The sequence below is a fragment of the Pristis pectinata genome, chromosome 12 (genome assembly GCF_009764475.1).
Source record: "Pristis pectinata isolate sPriPec2 chromosome 12, sPriPec2.1.pri, whole genome shotgun sequence".
Lineage (NCBI taxonomy): Eukaryota > Metazoa > Chordata > Chondrichthyes > Rhinopristiformes > Pristidae > Pristis > Pristis pectinata.
Genome location: NC_067416.1, coordinates 9,038,955 through 9,051,334, shown reverse-complemented (window position 1 = coordinate 9,051,334; position 12,380 = coordinate 9,038,955).

The following is a 12,380-nucleotide window of genomic DNA, read 5'->3' as shown; positions in this document are numbered from 1 at the left end:
ATGGAGGGTTTATAATAGGGAGCCAAAATTGACAGAGCACAGAGATCACAGAGGGTCGTAAGAGGGGATTTCAGAGTTCTAATGAGTGAGATATGATTTTAAAATTGGCATTTATGTAGGTCGTAAAGCTTAAGAGTCAGTGTGAGTTCAGAAATGGGGAGCAGAGGTTTGGATGAGCTCAGGTATAAAGACAGTGGAGGTGGGAGGGTGGCAAGGGGAGCATTAGAGCAGACAAATGTCCAGACATGAGAAGACATGGACCAGTGATTAATTGATTGGTGAATTGAGACGGGGATGGAGCTGGGCAATAACCCTGAGGTGGGAAAAATGATTTTGTTAATAATGTGAGTACATGGTCAGAGACTCAAGGTCAGATAAGATACTATGTCTATGGACATTTTAGTTCAGCATCAGACAGTAGCCCAGACAAGGGCTGGAATAGGTGGCTAGGGACCAAAAACAATGGCTTATCTCTTCCCATTATTACATTGGAGGAAATATCTACTCGTCTGTCACTGGATGTCAGACGTACATTTGGATAATTTATGGGCGGTGGATACTACCAGGTGAATTATAGTGGCTGTGATCTCATAGAAGAATTTAGCTGGATTAAACATATACTTGAAGTGATTGCAAAGCCAACATTTTATTCAGGTGTTAAGATGACATTGCCGACCACAAAACACAAGTCAAAATGTTTTTTAAGTTTTTCTTAACACCAAGATTAGATTACGGCAGTGAAACCTTTCAAGAGTCAGCAGTTTCTGTAGGGTTGGCTCAGCTTCTTTGCAAACAGCTACTATTATTGCAAACCTCAACTGACATTTCGGTGCATGATAGTATTTACAGCATCAATTGAAATTGAATTGCATCAAGTTTTATCAAGAAACAGCTTTCAGTAATTGACAGTACATTGCATGGAACATTGACACAAAAGGTCAGATATGCCAAGTACACATATTTCATATTTTGGGTGGTCTTCCATTTAGCTCAATTGTTCCTGGGGTTCGTGGTAGCACAGTTAGTGAAGTGAAACTGCTCTTTACAAAGTTTTTGGACTTAGATGCAAAGAACCTATGCCAGGGGCAAGACATTTCTGGCAATGTCTTTAAAGGGAAAAGGTGGGGGAAAATCTTCATAATATTAAACAAAATCAAATTCGTAACAAGATGTCCCAATATAATCAGACATATAAATGACTTACAAAGAGACATTTGGGCAGGTGACCAAAAGAGTAATTAAAGAGATAGGTTTTATGGTGCATTTTAAAGAAGGTAGAGAGAGAGAGTTTTAAGGAAAGAATTTCAAACTTTGGAGCCTATCATGCTGAAGGCGTGGTTGTCAATGATGGAACAATTTAAATTAAGAATGCGCAAGAGGTCAGTATTGGAGGAATATAGAGATACTGGAGGTTTGGAACACCAGAGAAGAATAAAGATATGGACAAGTGAAGGACTTGAAGGCCAAATGTGGAAGTTTTAAAATTAAGATGTTGCTTAATCAGAACCCAACGTAAAAGTTACCGATGGGTGATTGAGGCATGGTGTAAGCTCAGAGAGATGCAGGAGAATTTCGGATAACACATGTTGAAGATGGTACCAGAAATAAGCTTGATGTTGGGAAGAAGTTCACAGCAGGGTCAGCAGGTGTAAAAGTTTTAATGAGGACTAGCAGGGAGATGATACGGCTTTGACGAAGGACCTTCGACCGGAACATTAACTCTGTTTCTCTTCCCAGAGATATGGGCTGACCTGCTGAGTGTTTCTGGCGTTTTCTTTTTATTTATTTCAGATTTCCAGCATCTGCAGATTTTATTTTTGTTTTCATATGATAGATCAGTTCAAAGTTATTGAGGATTACAGGAGGGGCTTACACGAGGGGACATAATTTTAAGGTGATTGGAGGAAGGTATAAGGGGGATGTCATGGGTAAGTTTTTTACACAGAGAGTGGTGGGTGTGTGGAACGCACGCCTGAAGAGGTTTTGGGGGCAGATACATTAGGGACATTTAAAATACTCTTAGATGGACACATGAATGATAGAAAAATAGGGGGCTATGTGGGAGGGAAGGGTTAAATAGATCTTAGAGCAAGATAAAATGTCAGCACAACATTGTGGGCCGAAGGGCCTGTACTGTGTGTAGTGTTCTATGTCCTATGATTTTTGGGAAGTATGCAAAGAAAATATATCTGTTGGTCAGGGATTAAGAACTGAACATCATAAATTTAACATTCCCATCAGGACAAACGAGAAGTCAGCAAAATCTCTTCATGCAGGAGGTCATTGGGGCATTCAGTTCCCTACCGGAAGGAATATAAAACAGAACCTTTAGTAATTTTTAAAAAGATAATGGATCGTTGTTTGAAACAGGGGAGGGTGGGGAGTGGGGAAAGACCTGGGGAAAAGTATACAGAGATAGAACAAAGTGGACCAACACAGATATTGCGCGCTGAACTTTTGCCTGCAAGATTTCACATGGAAAGGGTTATCACAATTGCTTCTGGCCATTTCTGTTGAAATGATTGAAGGAAAACCCTGTTGAGAAACCGTGTACATGATCATGCCAACATCCCAACGTGTGCTCAGTTGAATGAAGCAATAATTTGTTGCATGAATTTGGACCTGCAGATATGGAACGCGTTCTCTAGGTAGCCAGATGGGATTAGATTAGTGTTGTCAATTCCTATTGCCTCAGTGAAGAATACTCTACAAAGTCCCCTCAATGGAATTGTGTGACATTGAATTTCAGAGGCCAGTATGGCCACAGAGAAGATTTCATTCTGTACTAGGTTGGCCAGTGAAGGTGTGACAAAAAACTTCAGTCCTAAACTAAGAGGAGAAAATATAATTGGCATTGACTGACCTCTGCTGGAGAGGTTTTGTGAACATGTGATTAACTGATCTGGCTATGATGCCATTCTGTTTGTTAAATACCTTGCCATCACTCACTGCCTAGACCTACATCATGGGTAATGGTTACTCAGGAGATGGTACATGAGTTATGCCAGTAACAGGAAAGATACAACCCAGCAAAACTCAGCAATTGGGAAAAAAAGATCGAAGACAAAGCTGCTTTTTAAAAGGCTTAACAAAACACCTGCACAAAAGGCAGGACAGAGGATGAGCAGGATCTTAAAGCCTAATAGAAAAATGAGAGCTTGCACTGAAACTAAATCTTATTTATTCACAGTTCCCTTGTTTCCAAGTATTGAAACAACCTTGATCATTGATCTAATAAGAATATTTCACAATAGGAGACTGAACAGCTTTTGCCATTAAAAACATCACCACATCAAGGACATCAAAACACATTTGCAATCTCTTTTGTTCACATTTATTGAAGTTACACCATCTTTTAAATATATGTTAATTAATTAAAATAAGATAAATCATCTGTTTTTTTTGCCTTTTTAGTCATAAGGCATAGAAGCAGAATGAGGCCATTCAGCCCATCGAGTCTGCTCCACCATTCAGTCATGGCTGATTTATTTTTCCCTCTCAACCCCATTCTCCTGCCTTTTTCCCATAACCTTTGATGCTCTTACTAATGAATAGCTTATCAACCTCCGCTTTAAGTATACTCAATGACTTGGCCTCCACAGCTGTCTGTGGCAATGAATACCATAGATTCACCACCCTCTGGCTAAAGAAATTCCTCATCTCAGTTCTAAAGGGAAGTCATTCTATTCTGAGGCTGTGCCCTTTGGTCCTAGACTCTCCCACTACTGGAAACATCCTCTCCATATCCACTCTGTCTAGGCTTTTCAATATTCAGTAGGTTTCAATGAGGTCCCCCTTCATCCTTCTAAATCCCAGAGCCATCAAACACTTCTTGTACATTAACCCTTTCGTTCCCAGGATCATTCTTATAAACCTCCTCTGGACCCTCTTCAATGCCAGCACATCCTTCCTTAGATATGGGGCCCAAAACTGCTTACAATATTCCAAATGTGGTCTGAGCAATGCCTTATAAAGCCTCAGTATTACATCCTTGCTTCTATATTCCAGTCCCCTTGAAATGAATGCCAAAATTGCATTTGCCTTCCTTACTACTGACTCAACCTGCAAGTTAACCTTTAGGGAATCCTGCACTGGGGCTCCCAAGTCCCTTCGCACCTCTAATTTCTGAATTCGCTCCCCGTTTAGAAAATAGCCTATGCCTTCATTCTTTTTACCAAACTATATGACCATACACTTCCCTACGCTATATTCCATCTGTCACTTCTTTGCCCATTCTCCCAACCTGTCTAAGTCCTTCTGCAGACTCCCTGCCTCTTCAACACTACTATCTACCTCCACCTATCTTTGTATCATCAGCAAACTTGGCCACAAAGCCATCAATTCCATTATCCAGATCATTAACATATAACGTGAAAAGTAGCGGACCCAACACCGACCCCTGCGGAACACCACTTGTCACCGGCAGCCAACCAGAAAAGACCCCCTCTATTCCCACTCTTTGCCTTCTGTCAGTCAGCCAATCTTCTATCCATGCTAGTACCTTTCCTGTAATACCATGGGCTCCTATCTTGTTTAGCAGCCTCATGTGCGGCACCTTGTCGAAGGCCTTCTAAAAATCCAAGTAAACAACGTCCACTGACTTTTCTTTGTCTATCCTGCCTGTTACTTCTTCAAACAATTCCAATGGATTTGTCAGGCAAGATCTCCCCTTGAGGAAACCATGCTGACTTCGGCCTATTTTATCATGTTTTTCCAAGTACCCTGAAACTTCATCCTTAATAATGGGCTCTAACATCTTACCAACCACTGAAGTCAGCCTAACTGGCCTATAATTTCCAGTCTTTTGCCTCCCTCCATCCTTAAAGAGTGGAGTGACATTTGCGATTTTCCAGTCCTCTGGAACCATTCCTGAATCTAGTGATTCTTGAAAGATCACTGTTAATGTCTCCACAATCTCTTCAGCTACCTCTTTCAGAACCCTGGGGTGTAGTCCATCCAGTCCAGGTGACTTATCTACCTTCAGACCTTTCAGCTTTCCAAACACCTTCTCCTTAGTAATAGCGACTACACTCACCTCTGCCCCGACTCTCTTGAATTTCGGGCAAGTATTATTCTGCGAACAGCAAGCAACCATGACGAGCTCTTCAATATTCAGTATTGTCCCTGTTCCATTGGCCCAATTGGTGCTCCCAACTGCATTGATCACCTTCTGCCACCAAGGTGAGTGTTCTGCACTTGAGAGTTTCAGCAGAAACAGTGGGTGGAGTATTCAATTGTTTAGTATTAACCCTGATGCCCAATCCTGCCCTCTTCCAATATCCTGTGATATCTAACTGCGTCAATGCCAGGAACAAAGGCTGATTTTCCCCAAGCTGGTGAAGGGAGTTTGAGGAATCCCCGTCTTTTGACTGACAGGGTGAATTAGCTGCCTCCCTTGGGTCAGTTGGTAGCACTCTAATCCTGAGTCAGAACATTCGGCGTTGGAGTCCTGCTCCAGCAACTGGAGCATGTAGTCCCTTCTGGGAGGAGAATCAGGAGCTTGAAAGCCAGGACGTCCAGAAGAACAGCTTCTTCCCCACTGCTATCAGACTCATGGACCGATCACCCCTCTCACACCACCTTCCTGGTACTCTTTTCTCCTACTCCTAACTCTAACTCTCTCGGTTATTCCATTATTGTCACTTCAGTATCTCTTTTTGCACTACTTAAGTTGGACTATAATCCTTGCACCATTCTGCTGTTTTGTGCTCATCATCGTATTTACTGTTGAATTTATTATGACCATTTGTACTATTTGTGAGCTTCATGCAAACAAGGAATTTCATTGCACCCTGGTGTATATGACAATAAAATAATCTCATCTAATATTCCACTGCAGGTGTGAGGAAGTATTACAACGTTAGTAAGAGAGGTTATCTGGTCGTTATCACATTGTGGGAGCTCATATCTACTAACCCAATTGCCTACATTACAATTTTGACTATATTTCAAAAGAAATTCAGTGCCTGTATAGCACTTTGGGATGCCCTTAGGCAGATGTGAAAGTCACCATATAAATGTAAATTTGTCTTTTTTTCAATCAACACAGACCAGGAATGTGAACTTGGGAAACTAACAACTAAAACTTAGGAAATCCAAAATAATTCAGAAAATGCTGGAAATTCTCAGCAGGTCAGGCAGCATCTGTCAAACAGAGTCAATGTTTCAGGTCAATGACTCTTCATTGGAATATGAACTTGAGGATTTGGTGTGACTCAGATTTTAGCAATTGGCTCATGGGAGATCTGAAAATTAAATTTAATTAAATGTTGCCTTTAAAAACAATATGGTAATCATGATGCCTTTTGTAAAATAATCAGTCGTGCTTGCTTCAATCCCACTCTCACTTGAAAATAAATGCCAAACTTAATTGAATGACAAAACTAACTGATAATACAGTCTTAAAAAAAACATAACTTTTATAGCAAGGAAATGGTCAACACACATTTTAAATAAAAATGGCCCAGAAATTACATGTTTAAAAATGCTTAATGTGTTCATTTTATTTTTTCCTGTTTGCTATTTTAATAAAGATGTTCACCAGTTTAGTCTCCGCTTGAGTTTCTTTTCCTGCTTATAATCAGAATTATACAGAGATTATTGTGGTAACTTTCTTGAGAAATGTTAAACACTAAATTCTGTAAATTATTCTGGAGTTTTTACATTTATCAACCATTTCAAAGGGTTTTTGCAGATGATCTGCCAAAATTATGATGGTAGATTGGGAAATCATTCCAGAAGTTGTATCCCTAGGTTCCTGGCCGACATAGATACTCCAACAGTGAGACATGGAACACACCCATCAGCGATATGTTCAGTATGAAATGAAGCAATGAGAAGGGGAAACTACATTTGCAAGAACACAAGAAAAAAGGAGAAGGAATAGGCCATCTTGGCCTTCAAACCTGTGTGGTCATTCAATATGAAAATGGCTGATCTCCTCCAGGGCTATCTCCTCTTCTGTGCCAGTTCCCCATAGCACTCAACTCCCTGATCTTTCACATAGTTATTACTTCCTCTTTAAATAAAAGTGATCTAGCCTCCACAGCCTCTGAGGTAGAGGATTTACCACTCTCTGCAAGAAGAAATTCCTACACACCTGTTTTAAATGACCACCTCCTTATCTTATGTCTATGCCCCCACATTTGAGACTCTCTCACAAGTGGAAACAGCTCAACCTCTATGCTGGGATCTTATATGTTTCAATATGTTCACCCCTCATTCAAAATTCCATGAATAGGGATCCAATTTTTTTTTACCTGCTTCATCCCAGGCACCAGTCTTGTGAATCTCTTCTGGATTGCCTACAATGCTGGTATACTCTTTCCTAAATAAGGGACCAAAACTGTACATAATACTCCATAAGTGGCCTCACCAGCACACGAAAAAATTGTATCAATATTTCTCTATTTTTAAACTCCAACCTCCATTGCAATAAAGTCAATATGTCATTTGCCTTCATAACTACTTGTGGCATCTGTCTACTAACTTATTGTGTTTTGTGCACAAGAACACCTAGATCCCTCTGTAGTCCACTGAGGTCTCTCCCATTTAGAAAATAGTCTTAATCACTCCTAACAAAGCATATAACCTCACACTTTCCAATATTTGCCAAGCTTTTGCCCACTCACTCAACCTATCCATATCCTGTTGTTGAGTCCAAATGCTCTCAACAGAGTAATGCCTTTCCATCTGTTTTTTTTGTCATCAGCAAACCTTAATAATCTGCCCCCTCCTCTACATCATTATCATAGACAGTAAGTAATTGTGCGCCAAGAACTGATCCTTGGAGTCCTCCACAAGTTACGTATATCTTTCCAGTCAGATAAAGACCCATTTATTCCACCTCTCTGAAATAGTTACTTTCTGGTTGGTGCAGACTCAGTAGGTCATAAGGCCTGTTTCTGTGCTGAAGGACTCTACAACTCTCTGACTGTTAATTGTTCTTGTGAAGGCGAGCTGTTGACAAGGGAACAGAGGTATATAGTCAAGTCGGAGTGCTATGGAACTTAAAGGGAAATCTGCAGGGGAACTTGTGGCATTCCCACACACCCATTGACTTTCTCTGTTTCTTCTAACTTCCGATATTTAGTGGAAAAGGAGACAGTCTAATTCCAAAACTTCCATAATTTTGCATTAACAAGGTAAGAATTTTTAGGATCACACAGGAATACTTGTTGCAAGAAAATATACCCCTTTTCACAAGCTGAACCAATTCCTTGTTGTAAAATCAAAACAAAAACTGCAGTTGCTGAAAATCTGAAATAAAAAAAGGTCTGGAAACATTCAGCAGGTCAGTCAGCGTTTGCAGAAAAAGAAACAACACTGCAGGTCAGAGACCTTTGTCAGAACTGTGCAGTTCTGATGAAGCATCTATGACATGAAACGTTAATTCTGTTTCTCTCTACAGATGCTGTCTGATCTGTTGTGTGCTTCTAGTCCAATTTGTTATTATAAGCCTTGATAACTTAACCTATCAGTTTCAGTTGGTTAAGTGAAAAACACGATGATGACCACGTACTTTTCTCCACAGATGCTGCCTGGCCTGCTAAGTTCCTCCAGCATCATTGTGTTTTTCACCTAGATTCCAGCATCTGCAGTCCTTTATTTCTCTAGTTTCAGTGGGTTTCCTTGGTGATATATGAAGTGAAAAAATGTCATGCAATTTCCATCCCTGCTTCAGACTTTCAAACCCGACCATCAAACCTGATATCCAAATCCTCCACGTGACTTAGAATTTGCCTGGATTGACTTAATATTTTCCTTCATATTTTTTAAGCAACCTGAACACCATCCTGTGTGCACTCGACTGGTTGTAATGGCCAGGACACTGTTCAATCAAAACAGAGTGAATTAAGAATCCAACCAGCTGTTTGGAGAAACATCCGCGATTGAACTGGAATATTTTAGAACCTCTTTCAAACCAAGTACAGGAAAGCGAGAAGTTACGATGGACCATGTTATAAGCTAATTTTGAAAACCCTGATGCAACTGTTGCATATTTACCAATGTCCAGCTTCACAAATGACCGTAACATTTGTTTTCCCTTGAGGCTATTTTCATAATGAACAATCCTCCAACTATACAATTTCCCATCGTTCATTAAGTACGTCCCCAGATACAGTGGCACGGATGGCTTGGAAGGCAAAAGAAATAAGTTGCTGTGAAACTCATCGCTTCTGAATCGTTTAGCAGGAGAATAGCCAGAGGCCTTATTTCATAAAATTACACTCATTTTATTTCCAAAGAGGTAGAGCCAACATATTTTGTAGGCGACATTCATTCAGATGTTTTGCATGCACACTTGAATGCCAGTCAGCTGCAGGCTTTTGATTAATAATATTTGTTGAAGAGCCACACAGATCATTTGTTTTAATTATTTTTCCTAATTGCTGCAGCGTGTGAGCGACTACTAAACATTTGCCAGCCTAGAAGGTCCATCATTAGTTTCTAATAAGTCAAGTCTGGTATAAGATTCAAATACAAATGTTAATTTACAATGAGAGGAGAAAAACAATGAAGTGAAACTTAATTAAGGAATTTAAATGGGAGAATGAGTACAAATCAATGGTACCCAAAAGGTTTAAGCTTAACTATAGCCACTGTGTCATCAAAAAGCCATGGCTTATGAGAATGGATTTAAAATTAAAGATGTTATTATCAGTTAATTAATGCCATAAGAAAAAAAATGATATTCATTTTTTCATGCTATCAATTATTGTTTTAGATAGGACAGGGAAGCAAATTATATACTTGCTGAAACAATTACATACAGAAATTGCTATAATAAACCACTGACTTGGGTTCAATTCCGGCCGCTGTCCGTAAGGAGTTTGTATGTTCTCCCCGTGTCTGCGTGGGTTTCCTCCGGGTGCTCCGGTTTCCTCCCACATTCCGAAGACGTAGGGGTTAGGAAGTTGTGGGCATGCTATGTTGCCGCCAGAAGCGTGGCGACACTTGCGGGCTGTCCCCCAGCACATTCTCATTAATGCAGGAAGGCACATTTCACTGTGTGTTTCGATGTACATGTGACTAATAAATAAATATCTAATATCTAGATCTAGTTCGTAACTGCTGGAATAATAATGAGGCTAATATTATCATCATCTTGTTTGTTCAAATTCTACAGCAACTGCAGTAAAGGTAGGTGTGTGATTAAAGAAAATGACATTTGCTATCTTGATCACTATTAAGGTGTCTAAAACTTTTTGAAGTCTTTGTTTTTGCCCAATACATGCAAACTAAAGTTCCTTCAAGTTCCTGGGCATCAACATCTCAGAGGATCTATCCTGGGCCCTATACGTTGATGCAATCATGAAGAAGGCATGCCAGCGGCTCTACTTCATTAGGAGTTTGAGGAGATTCGGTCTGTCACCAAAGACTCTTACAAATTTATAAAGATGTATGGTGGAGAGAATTCTGACTGGTCTGCCTGGTATGGAGGCTCCAATGCACAGGATCACAAAAGACTGCAGAGGGTTGTAGACTCAGCCAGCTCCATCACAGGCACAACCCTCCTCACTATTGAGGACATCTTCAGGAGGCGGTGCCTCAAGAAGACAGCATCCATCACTAAGGACCCTCACTATCTGGGACATTCCCCCTTCTCATTCCTACCATCGAGGAGGAGGTACAGGGGCCTGAAGACCCACACTCAATGATTCAGAAACAGCTTCTTCCCCTCCGCCATCAGATTTCTGAATGGTCCATGAACACTACCTCGTTATTCCTTCTATTTTCACTATGTATTTATTTTTGTAATTTATGGAAATAATTTATTTCTATGCACTGTACTGCTGCTGCAAAACAACAAATTTCACATCATTTAAGTCAGAGATAATAAATATGATTCTGATTCTAAATTCCACACAGAAAGTCAAGTCTTGCCCACTTCAGACTGTGTTCTTTTCATGGCGCAAAGTGTTAATTACTGTCAGTAAATCTTTCCTGCATTGAAAATTGACTGTAACAATTGTGGATTGAAAGAAAACTGCAGATGTCGGAAATCTGAAATAGAAACAGAAAGTGCTGGAAATACTCAACCAGTCAGGCGGCATCTGTGGAGGGAGAGTCAGAGCTACAATTTCAGATCAATGACCCTTCAGCAAAACTGCAGATGGGATATTAAAGAGATAGTTTTTAGCTGCAGGAAAGATGACAGGAGGAAATGGATAGGACAAAAAGAAAATCTGTGATAGGATGAAGCCAACATTGTGGTGAATATAAAGCAAGGATTGTCCAGCCAGATTGGTTAAAGGGGACAGTTAGAAAGTAATAACACAGATAAGTAAGCAGAACATGTTTCTAATAGCAGGGTTGTGTGACATACCCAGCAAGTCAGACCAGTGATTTTTTGGGGTATGGGCCTTTGGTTTACAAATCTATTTTTCACTATAACAAATCATGAGCAGTAGTCCTCTCATAAGAATATACTGTACTAAAATATCCTTAATGTTTTTCACCTTGCCTTTACCATCTGTGAGAGTTCACTTAACAGGAGCACATTTCTTTTGTAAATTGAGGAATTGGTGGGAATGGCTTTCAATAGCAGCTCCCAAACCCACATGTAAGATAAGATAAGATATCTCTATTAGTCACATGTACATTGAAACACACAGTGAAATGCATCTTTTGCATAGTGTTCTGGGGGCAGCCCGCAAGCGTTGCCACAATTCCGGCACCAACATAGCATGCTCACAACTTCCTAACCCATACGTCTTTGGAATGTGGAGGAAACCGGAGCACCCGGAGGAAACCCACGCAGACACGGGGACAGGAGGCACATGAGAACACCATTACCTACAAGTTTCCTTCCAGATCACGCACCAGGTTCATGCTGCCACAAATGATAATGGATTATCAGGGGATGTGGGGATTGGGCAGGAAATAGACCTGGAACTCAGGATCAGTTATGATCTTATTGAATCCAAATCACTGTTGATGACCCATATGATTTACACTTGCTTCTAGTTCTTATTCCTGTGTTCCTGGCCTGAGACATCTATTTGTGGCAGTGATATATAGAATCATTAAGGACAAAAAAAAAACCTCCAAGTCCATGGAGAAAGAGCAGGTGTTGTCATACTAGGTTCTAAATGGGAGCATGGGTTGAAGAATGTGTCTCCAGTCTCCACTCTTGTCAAACAGGCTCCACTGGGGTCACAGTCTTGCTGGATGAACTATTGTATAAAAACTTAGTATTCAGCTTCTGCCATTTTCCAAGCCAGTGCCTTTTCATTTATTTTTACTTCTCCTTTCAACTCTCAAGGTAGTTTTCAGTTAGCGAAAATTAAATTATTCCAAAGCATCTGTAGATGTGGAACTTCTTTTTTCAGATGAGGGATGAGCAACTTGTCGTAGACCTTAAGGGTAGTTTTAAA